At 40.0% G+C, this 20,433-nt stretch overlaps 1 long non-coding RNA gene across 2 annotated transcripts in view; it reads left to right on the top strand.

The window, feature by feature from the left end:
* LOC126075342 (uncharacterized) overlaps positions 1-15,448 on the top strand; it is a 71,868-nt gene extending 56,420 nt beyond the window's left edge. The window contains exons 1-4 of one of the 2 annotated variants that reach the window (XR_007517183.1): positions 7,264-7,290; positions 10,895-11,003; positions 12,072-12,259; positions 14,847-15,448. This is a non-coding gene — a long non-coding RNA (uncharacterized LOC126075342). Of the gene's footprint in view, positions 1-7,263; positions 7,291-10,894; positions 11,004-12,071; positions 12,260-14,846 lie in introns of those variants that run through there. The other variant, XR_007517182.1, reaches the window with a different exon arrangement.
* The last annotated feature ends 4,985 nt before the right edge of the window (positions 15,449-20,433 follow it).

Genomic DNA, 20,433 nt, shown 5'->3' with positions numbered 1-20,433 from the left:
CACTGCTGACAGAGTCAAGCTGACAGTGGGAGAAGTACTACTGAGGGGGACACAGGAGACGAGAAGCAGGAAGTAACCTCTCTTCCCCCTCCCCTTTTATTTTTCATTCTCCCACCAGATAGGCTCAGAGCTATCACCTCCTGCTATCTGCACCACACCAACGGGGAGAGTTATTGGTGAGTTACCAATTGGAATCAGAATACCTCACTTAATGGGTTCTGTCTGCAGGACTTGCTCTCACACACACTTTGAGTCTGACTTTCTTAGTAAACCACCACTTTCAAATTCCTTAGGATCAATGAGTCATCCACCAGTCCTAACTTGTACACATTCCTGTAAGATAAAATTCCAAAACTTGCCTCATACATTTTTAGTTAATAGTAAGATACCAGACTGAGATAAGAATTGTGAAACTGAAAAAACAGAAAGAAGCAGCATACTGAGCTTTCCTCCATATTCACACTTTATCCACTGTCTCTATAACTCATTTAATCCATAACAATGTGGGAGCGTCCATGAATAGCAACATGGGATCCCTGTCCCCTCTACTGGAAGAGATGGGCTAAATACTGGCAAACACCAAGTGGCAGACATGGAAACGCAAAGGCAGCTAGTGCTATATAAAGACAGACACGTCAGTGTTCAGGAGGGAGAACATCTATAAGACACAGGGATTGGCGGAACGACCGTCATGACTGAAGTAAGACAGCACCTGTTTGGAAAAGCGTCAAGGAAAGAGTTCTGAAGGACAGTGGGTGATGGCAGAGAAATGACTTCAGAGTTGACAAAACAGAGCAAGGAGGAGATGGCAGGGAATAGCAGAGAAGGTGAGCAAAATGAGGGAATTTGCAAACTCCTCCGAGGCACTTTGTGGCTCCTACAAGTCAAAGTGGACCAAAGGGCTGAATAAATGTGATTAGAAGGCAGATGTAAATTATTGGCACTTTTTCCCCTAGCATGTTGAAGCTGTATTAATCAGGTAATGGAATCAGTTTTCTACTCGCATTTATCACAACTAGTAATGTGAATGTCGCAAACACAAAGTCAAACAAATAACTTCAAAAGCCCTGAAGTGAATTATTGGCCTTGTATAGACTCACAGAAAGGGAAGGATATCTGGGGGTTAATGGCAGTACTTGGTTTTTACTATTAAAAAGTAGTACAAGAGAAGGAGCTAGAGAACTACAGGACTATGCACAGTTCTTAAAAATTAAATTTTTCTAAACGATTTTTTGTTACCATGTCTTGCCACATATGTTCACAAGCTTTCTAAGACTAGAAAGTTTATATTTTTGCACATCAATGTTTAATACAACAGCACCATGTTTTCAGGGGACACTTTTATAAATATTCATTGACTAAGCTACCCATGTTCCTTATTCAGGTCATAAGACTCACACACATATCCCTTTCAAGAACCGTGATTCCTTCCTCCACAAAGTCCCTAAAGGCCACGTAGACGATAATTTACACAGCAAAATAATAATTCTCATTTGATGAATGCATTCAATGTGACAGGCAATATTGTAGTGCTTTACTCATCATTTCCAACCCTCTGATGATTAAGGAATCCCAATCTGTGATAAAGCAAATATCATGACTATGAGGAAACAGGGGCTTAGAAAAGTAAAGCAATTTTCTCAATTCAGGCAATTAATAAGTCACTGAAATAAAACTGTAGGCCAGCTCTGTCCAACTCCTCACTACAGTTACGGGAGTCTTGCTCAAGGATCAGCCAGAATTTCATGAAGAATCTCTTAAGCATATGTCTCAAAATTTTAGAAATAAAAGGAAAAAATCTATTTTTATAGTCCTTTTTCTTATAGTAATTTTTCAAATATCTTAGTTACTGTCCTGGAAAATTTAATTAAGTACCCAGTAAAGAGGCTCCAGAACGGACATGATGGCAACAGGTTTTTAGGGGTGAAAGCGGTCCCAACAGTCACCACACAAGATTGGAATCAGATTCTAAAGCCAGCTAAGAGCCCTTTTCCTCCAATTTCCAATGAGTAGTGATCTAATGAGGGTCAGATTTCTTCAGACTTCCCAAACACCTCTTAGTTATCTAGTGCTGCTATAACAGAAACACCACAAGCGGAGGGCTTTAACAAAAAGAAGTTTATTTTCTCCCAGTTTAGGAGGCTGGAAGTCCGAATTCAGGGTGCAAACTCTAAAGGAAGGCTTTCACTCTCTGTCGGCTCTGAAGGAAGGTCCTTATCTCTACTGAGCTTCTGTTCCTGGGCAATCTTCAAGTGGCTTGGCATCTCTCTTCCCCCATCTCTGCTTCTTTCACTTGCTTGTTTAAGGTCTTTTATATCTCAAAAATGATTGGTTTAAAACACATCCTACACTAATCCTGCCTCATTAATATAACAAAGATGTCCCATTCCCAAATGAGATTATAACCACAGGCATAGAGGTTAGGATTCACAACACGTGTTTTAGAGGGACACAATTCAATTCATAACAATCTCTATCCATGTGCCAGGAATTCTGCTGTCAAAGTTTAAAATCAACCACGGTGAAAATAACCGCAGCATGAGGTCTCACTTCATTACCACTCACGGCTGAAATAAATCTTATGAGTCAAGATAATCTCATAGGGAACAATTCACAATGTACTGCTTACACTTGCCACTCAGAGACATGGGTCTTGCACAAATCATCTCCCTACCCATCCTCCAGCCCAGCCTGGGCTCGCTCCACTACTAATGGGAAGTGGCTATGGATGGAGGGGAGCCAGCCAACTTCAACACCAGCCTCAATTTCCACAGTACACTGGCTCCGTGTTCCACAGATTTGTGCACTGGATGAGACGCAGGAATGACATCAGCCTCTACAGAGGTAGTGGGGAAGGCCAGTGGTTCACATTGTTATTTCTGGACCAGTTAGCAAGTCTGGGCCTTGGGAAACATGAGGCCATGAAAGGACTGAAGGAGGCCCTTGTTGAAACGGAGTTGCTAGTCTTCTTTTCCCACGTGAGTTCAAGCGTGATGCCCACTACCCCTACAGCCCACTCATTTGAACCCCAATAAAACAACCACCTCTACTATGAAAATCCATTGTGACAACGATGCCATGGAGATATTTTTAGCTACATTGGACACTCAGAGCTTTGCCCAAGGAGCTAGTTAAATAAGAAAATGTATGTGAAGGCATTGCATAAGGTACAAAGCACTACAGAAATGTGAGTTTATTACTTAGGAGAGATAAGAGACTGATCAGGAAAGGAAGCTCAACCAAGACAAAACCAAAGTGAGTCTGACCATTATAGATGGAAAGAAATTTAAAATCTTAAAAAAAAAAAAAATATTTTAAACTATCCCACCCTTCTTGAAGAAAGCGCATCCTTGGAATTCAAATCAATTATATTTTCCAACTCAGAAAATGTTTACCTGACTACAGATTTATTTGAGGATCCAGTATCACCCGACAGCCCCTCCTCCCAAACACCCTTCTTCTATTACAATGTTACTAGATTCTTTAAATATTGATGTCACCTTTATAAATCTCTCCTTGTTTTTCCAGCTTGAATCTCCAAAAACTAATTAAAAATAAAGGAGGGGAAATTTTATGAAAAAAATATTGCTGTTGTTAGCTGCCATCAAACCTCATGTACAAGGGGATTAGACCATTGTGACCCACAGGGTTTTCGCTGGCTGATTTTCAGAAGTAGATCACCAGTAGATCCTAGTCCATCTTAGTTTGGAATCTCTGCTGAGGCCTGTTCAGCATCATAGCAACACAACAGCCTCCAATGACAGATGGGTGGTGGCTACACATTAGGTACACTGGCTAGAAGTTGAACCCAGGTCTCCCACATGAAAGATGAGAACTCTACCACTGAACCACCACTGCCCCCAAGAAAAAAGGGTAGAGGACCTGACTTCTCATTTCATTTTGATATGATTTCTTTCTAAAGTGCTCAGTGGTTTAGTGACCTCTCACCTCTTTGGGGCCCATGCTGATCTTCATGCACCCACAAGACCCCCCTTTCCCACCACACTCCCATTGCCTTGGTTCCAGCCCTCATTACTTTTTGCCTTGCTGAAGGACCTGGACTTCTACTGCTCTCCCTGTCTCCCAGCTTGCCCTCTCCAAGCTACCCTCCATTCTGCTACAAGCATTGTTGTTGCTGTTGTTGTGGTTGTGTGCCGTCGTGTTGATTCCGACTCCTAGTGACCCTATATAAGGTCACTACAAGAGGAGCATTCTAAATTGTAAACCTCTTTATGTTCTCCTTAAAATCTTTCAGTGGTTACTCATTGCCTAGACCAGTGGTGCTTAACGTTTTTTTTGGAATCTGATTAGAGCTTTGGCCACTTCTTTTCACTTCTTGAAAACGAATCATCTGTAGGCAATAAATCCTGAGTTAAGAGCCATTGTCCTAGAGCAGAGGTCTCCAAAAGAGTGTGCATGCCTCCCAGGGATGTACCAGATGATCCAGGGTGGTTCAGAAAAACAATATTAGCACTTCCACGTTTCCATATTTTTAACAAAACTACAATGAAAATAATTAGAAAGTAATTAAAATGTACTAATATTTAATGTCCACCACCCATCTGTCAGTTCTTTGTACTGTAATGGCTTGCATGTCGCTGTGATGCTGGAAGCTATGCCAACAGTATTTCAAATACCAGCAGTTTCACCCGTGATGGACAGGTTTCATCAGAGCTTCCAGACTAAAACAGACTAGGAAGAAAGGGCTGGTGATTTACTTCCAAATACTAGCCAGGACAGAATATTATCCAACCGGACTCAAACATGCCAATGATCATGATCATGGTACAAGACTAGGATATGTTTTGTTCTGTTATACATAAGGTCACCATGAGTTGGAGCTGACTCAACAGCAATATTTAATGTATTGAATAAAACTGGTGTCCTCACCCTGTGACTTTCACCTCATATATCTAATGATCCTTAAAGGATAAAAGGGAGGCGTGACAGTGGCATCCTTCTCCATTTTTTCACTTTTCAGTATATAGGTATATATTGCATTCTACATAGTTCAGGACACCATCAGTGGTTAGTTTTATAACACTAAGCCCTTTACAAAGTAGATTCTTTGCAATTCCTTTTTTTTTTTTTTTAAACATAATCTTACCCATAATTTTTTCATAGGTCGAAGCCCTGGAGTAGGAGACTCAGAAGAGGCATAGTGAATCCTTTCAGGAACCTGATGCATGAGATTGGATTGTTTGCAGGACCATAGCAGAGCCACACACATTCTAAGCAGCATGGTCAGTCGCCATCTTTGAGCAGGGAGCCACCATCTTTGAGTGGGGGACCGGGGCTTCAGACTGTGCTCAAAATCCAAGGGCAAGAGATTTGGTTGCCATGCAACGCATACGCTGTCCTTATTCCCTAAGAGGGAGATTGTCTAGGAGGCCTTTGGCTTGTAATTTTTCCTATTGCAGCTATCTTTCGGGTCTGTTCCAGTGACACTTCCTTGGTCATGACTGAACTGGGTAGAACCAGTTTGAAGCCCTGCAAAATACTTAAAGGAGTTGTCCAACGTAAAATGATTTACTAATTTTTTTTATTTACAAAAGACAAGGGTCCCACACTATCTGATCTTTCTTGTGATGACTAGTGGCTATCAGTATTATGCAGATATTTTCAGAAAAGTAAATATTTTTAGAATGTCTCTTCAAAGTAAAGATGAGGTTTTAATGATGAATGAGAAAGTAACCGCTTTTCAAAATTAATTTGCAGTTTTGAAAGTGAGTGTAATAGGCAGTCTCTGGGCATCCCTGGGTGGTGCAAACAGTTAACACTCAGCTGCTAACCGCAAAGTTGGAAGTTCAAGTGAACCTAGAGGCTCCTCCAAAGAAAGGTCTGCTGATCTCCTGGAAAAATCAGCCATTGAAAACTGTACAGAGCACAGTTCTACTCTGACACGCATGTGGTCACCTTGAGTAGGAGTCAACTCAACTGCAACTGGTATAGGCAGTCTCTTGAGATTGCCCCCAGTGATCACTTCTTCCTGATATTCATGTTCGTGTGTAATCCACCCGCCTTGAGTGTAGGCTGGATCTAATGACTCGCTTATATTGAATAGACTATGGCAAAATTTGCTTCCAAGACTTTGTTACAAAGACTGTAACTTCCATCATGCTCTCCCTCTCTCATTCTTTCTCTATGGAGAAGTCTACTGGAAAGAACTGCTGTCTCCAGCCAACAATCAGTGAGAGCCTGAGTTCTGCCAACAGACATGTGAGTGAGCTTAGAAGCAGATTCTCCCCAAGGCCAGCCTTAAGATGACTGAAGGTCCACCCAACACCCCAACTGAAGCTTTGTGAGAGACCCTGAGCCAAAAGAATACACCTAAGCCACTCCTGGATTCCTGACCCACAGAAACTATGATAATAAACATTTGTTGTTTTAAGCCACTAATTGTGGGGATAATTTGTTACCCAGCAAGAGATAACTAACACAACTGGGAAAACGTTGCCCATTATTGATGAGTTGATGGCTGAAAATAATGTGAATGTGTCACATAAAAAACTCTCCTACCTGCACATAAAAAAAAAAAAAAAACAGTTTCTAGCCTGTTTTAAAATATCCCAGATGAAGACTATCCATGGGTTTAACCAACTGCTAAAAATATAAAAATGCTGCACCTTCCAAAGAGTTTGCAGGAATGACTGATTAACATCAGGGAAGATGGAAAGTTATTAATTAAATTTCAAGAAAAACCTGAGTATGGTGCTTGAGATGGAAAAAAAAAAAAAAGTAGCATCATGATTTAGTTAGTCCTGCCAACAAACACTTCTTCTATTGGAAAGCCACCTCCTTGCGAGGTATGATTTTTTGATTAAAACCAGGACTGGTCCTTTAAACTTAGAACCAGTCCTTTAGATTATCCTATCACAAAGTGTTAAGCCAATGTTTTCAAAAATATATAAGCATTTTCATTGCATTGGTCATTCTAATATTTAATAACATTTTTGTGGGAACAAAAATCTAGATATATGTTTAAATATTTATTTAATATATATTTAATATTATAAATATTTAAATATTATTTCTGTATGTTTTATAAAGGATATAACAGATTAGTATGATAGTACATGCATATAAATATCAAAATGCATTATTGAATAACTACATATTTGAGGAGTGCATGCTCAAGTTATTTTTACTTTTATATGTAAGAAGATGAAAAAGTTTATAGACACCTGACCTTGAAGATAAGTCTAAAAGCTGTCTCTTAATTTACATAGTCTCTACCTATCTTTCTAGGGCCGTACTTAGAGCCACCTCCAATTCCCAGGACATCCATGAGTGAGTTTGAAAGCAGATCCTTCCCCAGAAGGCCTTTCCTCTTCCAGTCCCTCCCTCATGTCCACTAAAGGACTTCGACTCCTATTTCAAGGCTCAGCTGAATTGTTAACCATTTCATGACATTTCCTTCTCTCTTTCCCCTCCCTCCACTTCTCAATGCTCCCAAAGCACCATTTTAATTCGTTAATTATGGGACTTACCAAGCTGTTTTTTTTTTTTTTTTTTTTTAAGGATGTATTAATTCTCCTTTTACCCCTGTTAAACTGAGGGCTTTCTACAAAATCAGCTCGGTGAACATCTCTTGAATAGAATGAACGGATGCATTCATTTTTTTCAGAAGATTTTTCTCTATGGCTCAAATTATAACACGTTGAAAAGGGAATCTCCCTTCGCCTTATCCTGGCTGGATAGCTGTACACCTCACCACCAAAATTTAATTTAATAAAAAATTTTGAAAATTTGAAAAAATGAGTTTAAGTGCAAGATCTAGCATTTCTGAGCAGACTGCTTACATTATGTAAGAAGTATTGTCTAATGATAAGGAGCCAGACTGCTTCAGACTCAAATCTATCTTTGCCACTTATTAGCTCTAATCTTGGGCACACTAAATATACTCTTCATGCCTCAGTATCCTCATCTGGTTGTTGTTGTTAGGTACCATCGAGTTGGTTCAACTCATAGCGATCCTGTGCACAACAGAAGAAAACACTGTCCACTTCTGCACCATTCTCACAATCATTGCCATGCATGAGCCCATTGCTGCAGCCACTGTGTCAAATCCTCTCGTTGAGCATCTTCCTCTTTTTGAGCACCCTCTACTTTGCCAAGCATGATGTCCTTCTCCAGGACTGGTCTCTTCTGATAACATGTCCAAAGTTTGTAAGACAAAGTCTCATTATGCTCGCTTCTAAGGAGCATTCTGTCTGTACTTTTTCCAAGACAGACTTGTTCATTCTTCTGACAGTCCATGGTATATTCAATATTCTTCACCAACACCATAATTCAAATGCATCAATTCTTTGGTCCTCCAATCCTGATGTTCCACTACTGTTCATAAGGTTTTCACTGGTCAATTTTTCAGAAGTGGACCACTAGGTCCTTCTTCCCAGTCTGTCTTAGTCTGGAAGCTCTGCTGAAACCTGTCTACCATGGGTGATCCTGCTGGTATTTGAAATACCGGTGGCATAGCTTCCAGCATCACAGCAACATGCAAGCCACCACAGTATGACAAACTAATAGATGATTAGTGGATCCTCATCTGATAAAATGGCAAAACAATGGTACCTCCCTCATTGGGTGCTACAAGCATTAATAATTAATACATATAGGTGTGGCACTGGGTAAATATTCAATACATGTTGATTATTACCCTGTGCAAGGCTACTAAGTAAATAAGTGATAGCTGCTAAGTAAATTCCTAGACTAGAACTCCCCTGCTCCTGCACCCCCAGGATGCACACACAGAAGCACCCACAGATTTAAGCACCTTGAGGGCAGGGGCTCTGCCTACTTTTGTTTTCACTATTGTAGCCCCAGTACCTAGAATGGTGTCTGGCATGTAGTAGATGCTCAGTAAATATTTGTGGACTAATTTCAGAATTCCCCATACATTGCTGCCTTGTACAGATTTGAATTCATGATGCCATTCACAGTGTTCTTTTCAAGCATTCTTTGGGTGGCTATTGTCAGAAACAGGATGTGGGGAAACAGCTAACATGGCTATTGTTGCAGGAAAAGCTAAGAGAGAGGCCTGAGAGGAAGTGACAGTTCAATAAGCATCAAAAGTCTATTGATGGCCTAATAGGAAATGATTCACAAATGCAGTATTTACACACAAGTACAAACTGTTCCAGTGACTTCAGTAAAGAGGGTTTTATTTAAAAACAAACAACAAAAGAAACAGAAAGCTTAGCAGATTCTAACATAGAGTAAATGCACCTTATAATTAAATCAATTATATTGTCAGAATACTTTCAATTGCAAGAAACCACACAACGTTAACTCATATAAAGGAAAGGAATTTTGTGGGTTCTCACAAGTGACAAATTTAGGTTTGGCTCAGGGTCTTAAAAATTGTTATCTCTTTCCTCAAGATAATTCCCAGAAATTGTCATCAACCGAGTCTGCCTATTTATTTCTCCCAACATCCCTCCCCCCAATCTATATATCCCTCCATCTGTCTCTCCAACTCCTGGTCTATCCCTCTAGCTTTTCCTTCTCTCTTACTACAAGGCACGTTGCCTCCATTTGGCAGGGGGGAAAAGGCAAGGCCACCAACAACACTGGACACACGTCATCCTCTCATTGGCCAGTGGTCAAGATTTTTCTTTCTTGAGTCCATACAGAAAATCTCAGTTAAGAATTTTTATTAGCCCAACCTGGTTCACATGCCCACACAGTTCCACAAAGACAATGTGGGTAATACTATCAGAGGAGGGTGGAAGAGACGCTAGTTGACCAGAACAATGGCCACTCACATCAACAAAGGAAAAAACACTCTGAATTCTACTACTGTAACAAACCAATCGCTTTCTGTTTTCACATTCCCTTCCAGGGCTAGTGAATAACTTTGATATAATATTCTGGCACATATTCTTTCATTCATTATTTTAAGCATTCATCATGAGCATTTTACCTGTTGCTATATTAAAAAAAAAAAAAAAAAACCATTGTGGTCGAGTGGATTCCAGCTCATAGCAACCCCATAGGACAGAGAAGAACTGCCCCATAGGGTTTCCAAGGAGTGCCTGGTAGATTCAAACTACTGACCTTTTGGTTAGCAGCCATAGCTCTTAACCACCATGCCACCAGGGTTTCCATTACTACATAGGCTTTATAATTATCAGTTTAAATGCTTATATAGCATTTCATTAAGTCAATATACAATAATTTACTGATCATTTCCTTAATGATTAATGTTTACGTGATTTCCAGATGTTATAATAAAAAATATTCTCTTCTTGCCTGTAAGAATGTTACTTTTTAAAAAAAGTATTTTCTTAAATTTCTAGAAATTGAATTAATGGGTGACATGGCAAGAGAACATTTACATAGATCTAGTTGTTACCATGGAAACCCTGGTGGTATAGTGGTTAAGAGCTAACGCTGCTAACCAAAACGTCAGCAATTCAGATCTACCAGGTGCTCCTTGGAAACTCTATGGGGCAGTTCTACTCTGTCTTATAGGGTTGCTATGAGTTGGAATCCACTCCACGGCAAGGGGTTTGGTTTGGTTTTGGTAGCTGTTACCATATATTACCAAATTTGTGTTTAAAAATTTGTTCCAATTTGCACTGTCTCCAATAGCGTATACATGCGACAGTATCACCATACCTTCATCAGCCCTGGGTATTATGTGCAGATAAACTTTTATCAAATCATGGTCCCTAAACAGTCTCACCAGTTCACATGTCTTCACTAATTAATCCTACTACATTTAAGGCCAGACTCCCTTACCTGTAAACATACATGACATTGCCTAGCACAGTTCCTAACACATTCTTTTTTTTTTCAGTTGCCATGGAGTCTGTTCTGACTTATAGTAACACGGAAGTGTCAGAGTAGAACTGAGCTCCATAGGGTTTTCAATGGTTGATTTTTTCAGACCATCAGCCCTTTCTTCCACGGCATCTCTGAGTGGACTTCAGCCTCCATAGCCCTTAACCACTACGCCACCAGGGCTTCCCACCAGGGTTTAGGCACCCATTTAAAAGGTAAGTCTGCAACTGAATTTATTCTATGCCTGTTCATTGTCCTAGGGAAGACCACATTTTGAAATGTTGACTTTGATCATATGAAGCATAGAACAAAGATAAGCAAAAAAACATGTACCTTCAGGGTCATTTCTATACAAAAAAACTACACGAAAGTGGAAGGACTTACCTTTTTATCTACTCAGTTGAGCTTTTCTTATCTTTGTTTTGGCAAAAAGGATAACTCAGTCTGATGGGTTTGTTCACACAGAAGAGTATGCAATTAACGTTGGTGCCATTCGAAGAATAACCTATTTTTAAAGATTAACCAAACCCACCATTGCTTAACCTCATGGGTCAAAACCCTGAATGCCTGTCAGAATGATCGGTACAGGTTTTTGGTGTAGTGCTGGTTGTGGTGGTGGTGTACCTGTGGAGGGTTTTTAAAATGCAGATGTCTGAGCCTCCTTTCCAATCCTCCTCATCAGAATCTTCATAGGCGGAGCCAGGTGTATCTAACTTTCTAAGTTTCTGCAGCTGATTCTATCGCAGAGCCACGCTTGGGAACAAAATAAATCAACCCGAATGAGACATTAGTATTAGTGCCAGTTATTCTTAGCCCTCCAATTTAGATTTAAAATAAATTTTATTAGGCTGATTTTATGTTTGGCTGGTTTTTCTGATACACGCTTAAAAAAGAAGAAAAACTCACACCTGCTCATACTTCTACGTGAAGAATCCGCGGTAGAATACTCCCATCTCTTTTTGACGCATAGGTAGAATACTCCCAACTCTTTTTGAGCATGCGTCACTCAGCCCTTCACCCAAGCTTTGGGCGTCAGCCTGCCTGCACCCGTTCTGCTGTCCCACGAAAGGAGGCCTGTGGTTCTTCAGACTGCCAGTGGCAGAAGAACTAGCAAGTCCCCTGGGCTGACAGATCCATATAACGTTCTCAGAAGCCAGCAACTCTTGGGTCTCTCTCTCTCTCATTCTCTAGTTCCCAATCAGCCAGGAAAAGGCATGCTGTTTCTGGGACTCCTCAAACTCCTTCAGTAATTGTCTAATTTACGCATATCATCCTCCCTACAGGCTCACTGAGGGCAAGTTCCCACACTCCCCCCTAAGGTTTGCAAGGTACAGAGCCTGGCGCCTAACAGACATCAGATGAGCAAAGCCTGAGGGGAGAACTGGCATCCACTCCACACCTACCAGGGCCAAGCATCATGGGAGGCCTTTATTTACATTATCTCATACTGGCTGCATCACACCCCTGTGAGGTAGGATTAACACCCCAATTTACCGGCAACCGTAGAATTTATCATCAAATGAAGTTAACTTCCCTTAGAGACTGTTTGTAGGCAGTAGTATTAAAAAGTGGGAATTTATTCCACTCTTTTTCTACCCGCTGCCTGGTTTTCTTGAGCACGTGGTTATAAATCCACACACCCCTCACATGACAGGCATGTATTTATCTTGAGATGTGTCCTCCATTGGAAGTTATCAAATTGATTGGGTCTGACCCAGACAAGTGCCCTTTCTCTTTCTACATTGTTCATTATCATGAGATCTTGGTATTTCAAATAGGATTATGCCATTGGGCTGGGCACTTAAGATTTCCCTGAGGGCCAAGACTGAGTAATTTTCAGGTAATGAGCTTTAATGTCCAAGAAAAGAGACATCCTGAATCACTTTCTGAACCTGTGCCATGGATCTGTTTTAATGCTCAGTATCAGTAGTTCTATAACCTTGCATAATTGATCTTGTGACTTGAAATTGAATCACTTTCAAGGCTTCTTCCAAAGTGGATTTGCCTTCCTGAACTGTGCTCTATTCCAGCTACACTTATTCAGAGAGTTGAAGAAAAAGATAATTCCCTAGTTAAAAAAAAAAAAACCATTGCCGTTGAGTCCATTCCAACTCATAGAATCCCCTGGTGTTTCTACCTGAATTGAGAAGCCTTAAAATTTCTCCGAAACCCCTTTACTCTCCAGGGCAGATATGTACCACAGGCCGACTATTTCCCCTCCTGCTCACGAACCACAGACTTGGGGATTCTTGTCTTTAGCTCTCCAGTAGCTCCAAGCCACTGCCCTGAGGAAGTGACCAGCCTCATATAAACCATTGTGCACATCACCAGAGAGAGAACTGGTCCTGCCCTTCAGGGAACATGTATCAGCGTGCAATATCAGTGTACAAAGTATAGTAAAATTCATTAAACCAAACTCTGCTCATTCAAAACATCAGACCATAAAACCTTAAAGCTGGAACTTTCTCCTTTTATAGAAGAGGAAACAGAGGTTCAGAGAGGTTAAATGACTTACCAGAAATCACACAGCTGTCAAGTAGCAGAACTGGCCTCTGGAATGTAAGTCCAGCATACTGTTTATTAAAGAATACTGCCCTTAAGGGGAGAGAATGGCTGAAATTTAACTTTATTCTAAAAATAAAATAATTTGCTATCTAATAATAGCATAACTGAAAACCCTCCCCCCCAAAAACAAACCCCTTCCCATCAAGTCAATTCTGACTCATAGCAACCCTCATAGGACAGAGTAGAACTGCCCCATAAGGTTTCCAAGGAGCGGCTGGTGAATTAGAACTGCTGACCTTTTGGTTAGCAGCCGAGCTCTTAGCCATTGCAACTCCAGGGCTCCAGCATAACTGAGGATGTACAGAAATGAAGGTAGACAGAAAGATACATCTTTTTTTGACTGAGGTAAGAATTAAAGGTTCATTCTTTTAAGAGTACCCAGTTTATCATCTGGGTAATCTTCAGAAAGTTAGTTTACTGCTGTGAATCTCAAATCTTTTCATCTATAAAATGGGTATACTCATAAGGAATTAAATGAAATGATAGAGATAAACTAGCTGAAACTGAGTAGATGCTCAATAAAATTTACTTCTCTTGCTTGAAACAATTATACATTAACCATCATTCTTACCTATTCTTCATCTCAAGAACCCTTACCCCCCCCCAAAAAAAACCAAGCCCAGTGCCGTCGAGTCGATTCCAACTCACAGTGACCATATAGGACAGAGTAGAGCTGCCCCACAGAGTTTCCAAGGAGCACCTGGTGGATTTGAACTGCCGACCCTTTGGTTAGCAGCTGTAGCACTTAACCACTATACCACCAGGGTTTCCCAAGAACCCTTACTTAATGTTTTTTGACCTATTATTTTGTCTGTTTGCTTACTTTTTTCTTATCTGCCTCCTCACACTAAGAGGTAAGCTCAAAGAGGACAGTCCCATTTCTCTCCTGTTTCCTTCTTTATACACAGTTCCTAATATAGGGTTTGATCCATAAAAAATAAAAAAAATTGGCAAATGACATAAAAGGATTAAAAGTTTCACAGGAAAGGTGAAACTACTTTCCCCCACCTTTTTTTTTTTTTATGTAGAAAAGGTAATGTTTTACTCATTCTTTTGTCATAAATTTAACCTATGTGAAGAATATGGTTATATGTACATTTTAATTTATGCATATATATATATATCAAATACAGTGTATACTAATAAATTATCTATTTCATAAACTATATCTCTAAGCTATCATTAGATATCAAAACAAAGTACCTACCAAATATGAGATAGTGGTTGCCCTTAGAGAGAGGGAGGAAAATAGGTATTTGGAAAGGAATACAAGTTCAACATTAATTCACAAATATTCTATATAAAATTAAAACTGATAGACAAAGTTAAAAGAGGGGATTGAATCAGAGGCAATCAAGATGTATTGATAATTACTGACAGGGGTGGATTATCTAACAGGCAAGGTTAAGTGTCTTAGTTATCTAGTGCTGCTATAACAGAAATACCACAAGTGGATGGCTTTAACAAAGAGAAATTTATTCTCTTACTTCTAGGAGGCTAGAAGTCCAAATTCACGGTGCCAGCTCCAGGGGAAAGCTTTCTCTTTCTGTTGGCTCTTGGAGAAGATCCTTGTTATCCATCTTCCTCAGGTGGGGAGCTTCTCAGCTCAGGGACCTCAGGTCCAAAGGACACGATATTCTCCCGGTTCATGTCTCTTGGTGGTATGAGGTTCCTTTGTCTTTCTGCTTGCTTTTCTCTTTTATATCTCAAAAAAGATTGAATTAAGACACAACCTAATCTAGTAGATTGAGTCCTGCCTCATTAACATAACTGCCTCTGATCCCGCTTCATTAACATCACAGAGGTAGGATTTAAGATACACAGGAAAATCACATCAGAGAACAAAATAGTAGACAATCACACAATACTGGGAATCACGGACTAGCCAGGCTGACACATACTTTGAGGGGACACAATTCAATCCATGACAGTAAGCACTTACCAGATCATTTGTAGTGAACAATTTCACATTTTTTCACCACATCAAAGATTCTACTTCTAGGTATGACTAACATCTGTCTCTCTCCCAACCTGACAGCGTCTTCCTACAGAAACAAAGCCTCTTGAAATTTATAATCCCTGACAGGGACAGATAACCCGGTAAGCACGAGATTACTTGTGCTTCCTTACTTATCTATAGTGAAAAATTTCACATAATGTGGTGAAATCCATGTGAAATATTCACTACAGATGATCTGGTAAGCAAAGTAAGCACTATGCTTATCTTGCCTATTGCATAATCTGCCCCTGAGTACTGGTATTGGAATTCAAAAGTTGGAATCAAAGAAGGATCAGTAGTTGGAAAATATGGCCTTGGTGAAAGAAATTACATTGGAGATCACATGATAGAATTTTGCAAGACCAATGACCTATTCATTGGAAATACCATTTTTCAACAACATAAATGGTGACTATACACATGGATCTCGACAGATGGAATACACAGGAGTGAATTAACTACATCTGTGGAAAGAGACGATGGAGAAGCTCCATATTCATCAGTCAGAACAAGCCAAGGGCTGACTGTGGAACAGAATGTTAATTGCTCACATGCAACAAGGCCAAAGAAAACTAAAACAAGTCCACGAGAGCCAAAGTACGAACTTGAGTATGTCCCACCTGAATTTAGAGACCATTTTAAGAATAGGTTTGACTCATTGAATACTAATGACTGAAGACCAGAAGTCTTGTGGGATGATATCAAGGACATCATAAATGAAAAAAGCAAAAGGTCATTGAAAAGACAGGAAAGAAAGAAAAGACCAAAATGAATGTCAAAACAGACTCTGAAACTTGCACTAGAACATAGTGTAGCTAAAATGAATGGAAGAAATGACATAAAAGAGCTGAACAGACGATTTCAAAGGGTAGCTTGAGAAGACAAAGTAAAGTATTATAATGAAATGTTCAAATGCCTGGAGATAGAAAGCCAAAAGGGAAGAACACTGGCATCACTAGGGTTGGTGTCACCATGTGCAGTAACTCATGATGTCACTTGCCCCCATGCTAATCACCACAATATTGTAGCTAAAACACCAGAAAATTTGACAACATCAGTGACATAAAAGCACCGGCAGCAACATAAACAACAGCGCGTGCTTACAGCACTTGCAGACAAAATCATGTGATTCAAAGAAGCACTGTAATTAGGTAATAATGACACCTCTGATCAGAGTGCATTAGAATGATGAAAAAGTAAATTAGCATAGAATGTTAGCCTTGTAGGTATATTGATACACGTAAGGTTGGAACATTTTTATTAAAAAAAAAATTTCTGCCAAAACACCACACAAATGACTATAGATAGTCATTTTGGTGTCACACCCTTGCACTCCCCCCTTAGTGACACCACTGAGGAAAACTACACTGGGCATTTCTCAAGCTAAAAGAACTGAAGAAAAAATTCAAGCCTCAAGTTACAATATTAAAGGATTCTATGGGCAAAGTATCGAACAACACAGGAAGCATCAAAAGAAGATGGAATGAATATGCAAATGCACTGTACCAAAAAGAATTGGTTGACATTCAGCCATTTCAGTAGCATATAATCCAGAACTGATGGTATTGAAGGAAGAAGTCCAAGTTGCACCGAAGGTGTTGGCGAAAAACAAGGCTCCAGGAATTTACAGAATTCCAACTGAGATATTTCAACAAACAGATCCAACACTGGAAATGCTCTCTGGTCTATGCCAAGAACTTTGGAAGACAGCTACCTGACCAACCAACCATATTTGTGCCCATTCCAAAGAAAGGTGATCCAAAAGAATGCAGAAATTATCAATAATATTATTAAGTATTGCACTCAACTAAAATTTTGCTGGAGATAATTCAAAAGTGGTCGAGCAGTACATCGACAGGGAACTGCCAGAAATTCAAGCTGGATTAAGAAAAGGACAAAGAACAACGAACATCAATGCTGATGTCAGATGGATCTTGGCTGAAAACAGAATAGCGAAAAGATGTTTACTTGTGTTTTATTGACTATGCAGAGGCATTTGACTCTGTGGATCATAACAAATTACGGATAGCATTGCAAAGAATGGGAATTCCAGAACACTTAACTGTGCCCACGTGGAACCTGTACATAGACCAAGAGGCAGGCATTGAAACAGAACACAGGGATACTACATGGTTTAAAATCAGGAAAGGCGTGCGTCAGGGCTGTATCCTTTCACCAAACCTATTCAATCTGTATGCTGAACAAATAATACGAGAAGCTGGACTATATGAAGAAGAACAGAGCATTAGGATTGGAGGAAGACTTATTAACAACCTGTGATACACAGATAACACAACCTTACTTCCTGAAAGTGAAGAGGACTTGAAGCACTCACTGGTGAAGATCAAAGACCACAGCCTTCAATATGGATTATACCTTAACATAAAGAAAACAAGAATCCTCACTCTGCCAATAAGCAACATAGTAATAAACAGAGAAAAGATTGAAGTTGTCAAGAATTTCATTTTACTTGGATCCACAATCAATGCCTATGGAAGCAGCAGTCAAGAAATCAAACGGTGTATTGCATGGGGCAAATCTGCTGCAAAAGACCTCTTTAAAGTGTTAAAAAGCAAATATGTCACTTTGAGCACCAAAGTGTGTCTGACCCAAGCCATGGTATTTTCAATCACCTCATTTCCATGAGAAAAACTGGACAGTGAATAAGGAAGACTGAAGAAGAATTGATGCCTTTGAATTATGGTGTTGGCAAAGAATATTGAGTATATCATGGACTGCCAGAAGAATGAACAAATCTGTCTCAGAAGAAGTACAGCCAGAATGCTCCCTAGAAGCAAGGATAGTGAGACTTCATCTCAAGTACTTTGAAGATGTTATCAGGAAGGACTACCCCTAGAGAAAGACACCATGCTTGGTAAAGGAGAGTCAGCGAAAAAGAGGAAGACCTGCAACGAGATGGATTAACACAGCGGCTGCAACAACAGCCTCAAACATAACAATGATTGTGAAGATGGTACAAGACTGGGAAGTGTTTTGTTTTGCTGTACATAGGTTTGCTGTGAGTTGGAACTGGCTCGATGGCACCTAACAACAATTGAACCAGAGATAAAAAACTGAAGAAGAGGCATTGATATGAAATAAATAACAGAAACTGACACTGTCCTAACAACCTTATGCAGCATTCCTATTTTGAGTTTACAGCTGGGGAAACTGAGAGGCTAAGCAATTTGTCTAAGGTCATGTAGGCAACAGACTTCTGGGCCAGGAGGGGAAATAAGGGCTGGAGTTGTTAGACATCAGACGTTGCTCCTGCCTCTAGGATTCAGCTTGATTTCCCAGCAGATCAGATTACCACCAATGTAATCCCCAGTGTATCTGGCTCTGGAAGAATTTAGGACACAGGACATTAGCAAAATAATCATCATTATTAGAGTGACGTCATGCCCTGGAGGAATGGGATCTGAATGCCCTTTGGCCAAATAGCATATTTATAAATTGTTGCCCCATTATATATATGACACTGTATTAGCCAGCTCTCACTAAATACCAAAATCTTAGTAGATTTTCAACAGCAAAGGTTTATTTCTCATTCACAGTTCCTGTGTAGGCTATAGCTCTGCTCCATGTGGCTTCTTTGTTTAGGATCCAGGCAGAAGGAGCATCTCCTTTAGGGAGCATGTTGGACTCATAAAAAAAAAAAAAGAGCCAAATTGTGCAATGGCCTTTGAAATGTTTGCCCAGGACTTCTGCTCAGATGTGGCATACAACACTTCCTCTCACTCCATTGACCAAAGCAAGTCACATGGCCAAGGCTAGTGTCAATGGTGAGGGTAGGTAGACTCCTCCCTCAGGGAGGCAGTATAAATCCTACACTATGGGCAGGCCTGTAAAACACTCTTCAAGTGCAGTGAGTGATTAGGAACAATACACACTCCACAGATACAATGTACTCTGACCTCTGTAATAACAGGTAAGGCTTGTTGTAGTTTCAACAAATATACTAACACTTGGCCTTTTATCATCTACATAAATTATTTCTTTCAGGGGTACAAGCTGCTGGAGAAAGTATCAAAATATTCCCTGAAGTTTCCACAAACTGTTCTTTTCTGACATAAATGCAATAAATGACCCATTCTATACCCTTTTTTTTTTTTATGTACCCTAGGTTTCTACCAAAATTTTATGGCCAAAATGATTTGAATATATTTTCTTAGAGCCGCAGGCATTACTTATGTAATAATAATTCCTTCAAAGGAAACAAATGGCATAAATGCCGAGACTGGGTTCATTTTGTTAAACAAAGGTTTGGAATTTTTCCATTGTGGGTGTTACTGCCTAAGTGGAAGGAAATTCAATTAGAAGTATCTCATGCTCGATTTAATGCCATCCTGTCACCATCTTGAAATTTTTAATAGCTTTTGAACAAGTGGTTCACATTTCAGTTTTCCACTATATTCTGCAAATTATATAGCCAGTCTTGCTCAGAATAGATGTTCCATCCCCTGTGACATTGTACCTGATCCCTCCAGTGAAGCTTTTCCTAGGTGCCCTCAAAAAAAAAAAAAAAAAAAACTGTTGTTGCCCTTGAGTGGATTCTGACTCATGGCAACCCCATGTGTATCAGAGTAGAACTGTGCTCCATATGGTTTTCAATAGCTGATTTTTTCGAAGTAGATCAACATGGTTTTCTTCCAAGGCGCCTCTGGGTGGACTCAACCTCCAATCTTTCGGTTAGCAGCCAAGTGCCATAACCATCTGTACCACCCAGGGTCTTCTGGCCTTCAAAAAAGGCCCTATAATTATGGCCCTTGACACCCAGGGTAGAATTTATTTACATACTGCCTGCCCCTCTGGCCTGTGGGTTTCTTGAAAGCAGGAACAGCGCCTACTATCCAACAAATATTTGTTGAATAAATGATAATCAGACATGAGACACTTTCATAAGTGGTGAAAGCCAAATGCTTTTTCAAACTTGGGATTTTTTTTCTCCTGCAGAAGAAAAACTGCTCAAGCATGCAATCATGTTTTCCCTGTGTTATTTGCCAGAGATTGCCAAGCAATCCAATAGCAACAGAGTGCCATCTTATATACCTTCAGAGTGCTATGAACTTTCTCCGGAA

This window comes from Elephas maximus, chromosome 4, assembly GCF_024166365.1.
Source record: "Elephas maximus indicus isolate mEleMax1 chromosome 4, mEleMax1 primary haplotype, whole genome shotgun sequence".
Classification (NCBI taxonomy): domain Eukaryota; kingdom Metazoa; phylum Chordata; class Mammalia; order Proboscidea; family Elephantidae; genus Elephas; species Elephas maximus.
This window is presented reverse-complemented; position numbering and strand designations above follow the sequence as displayed.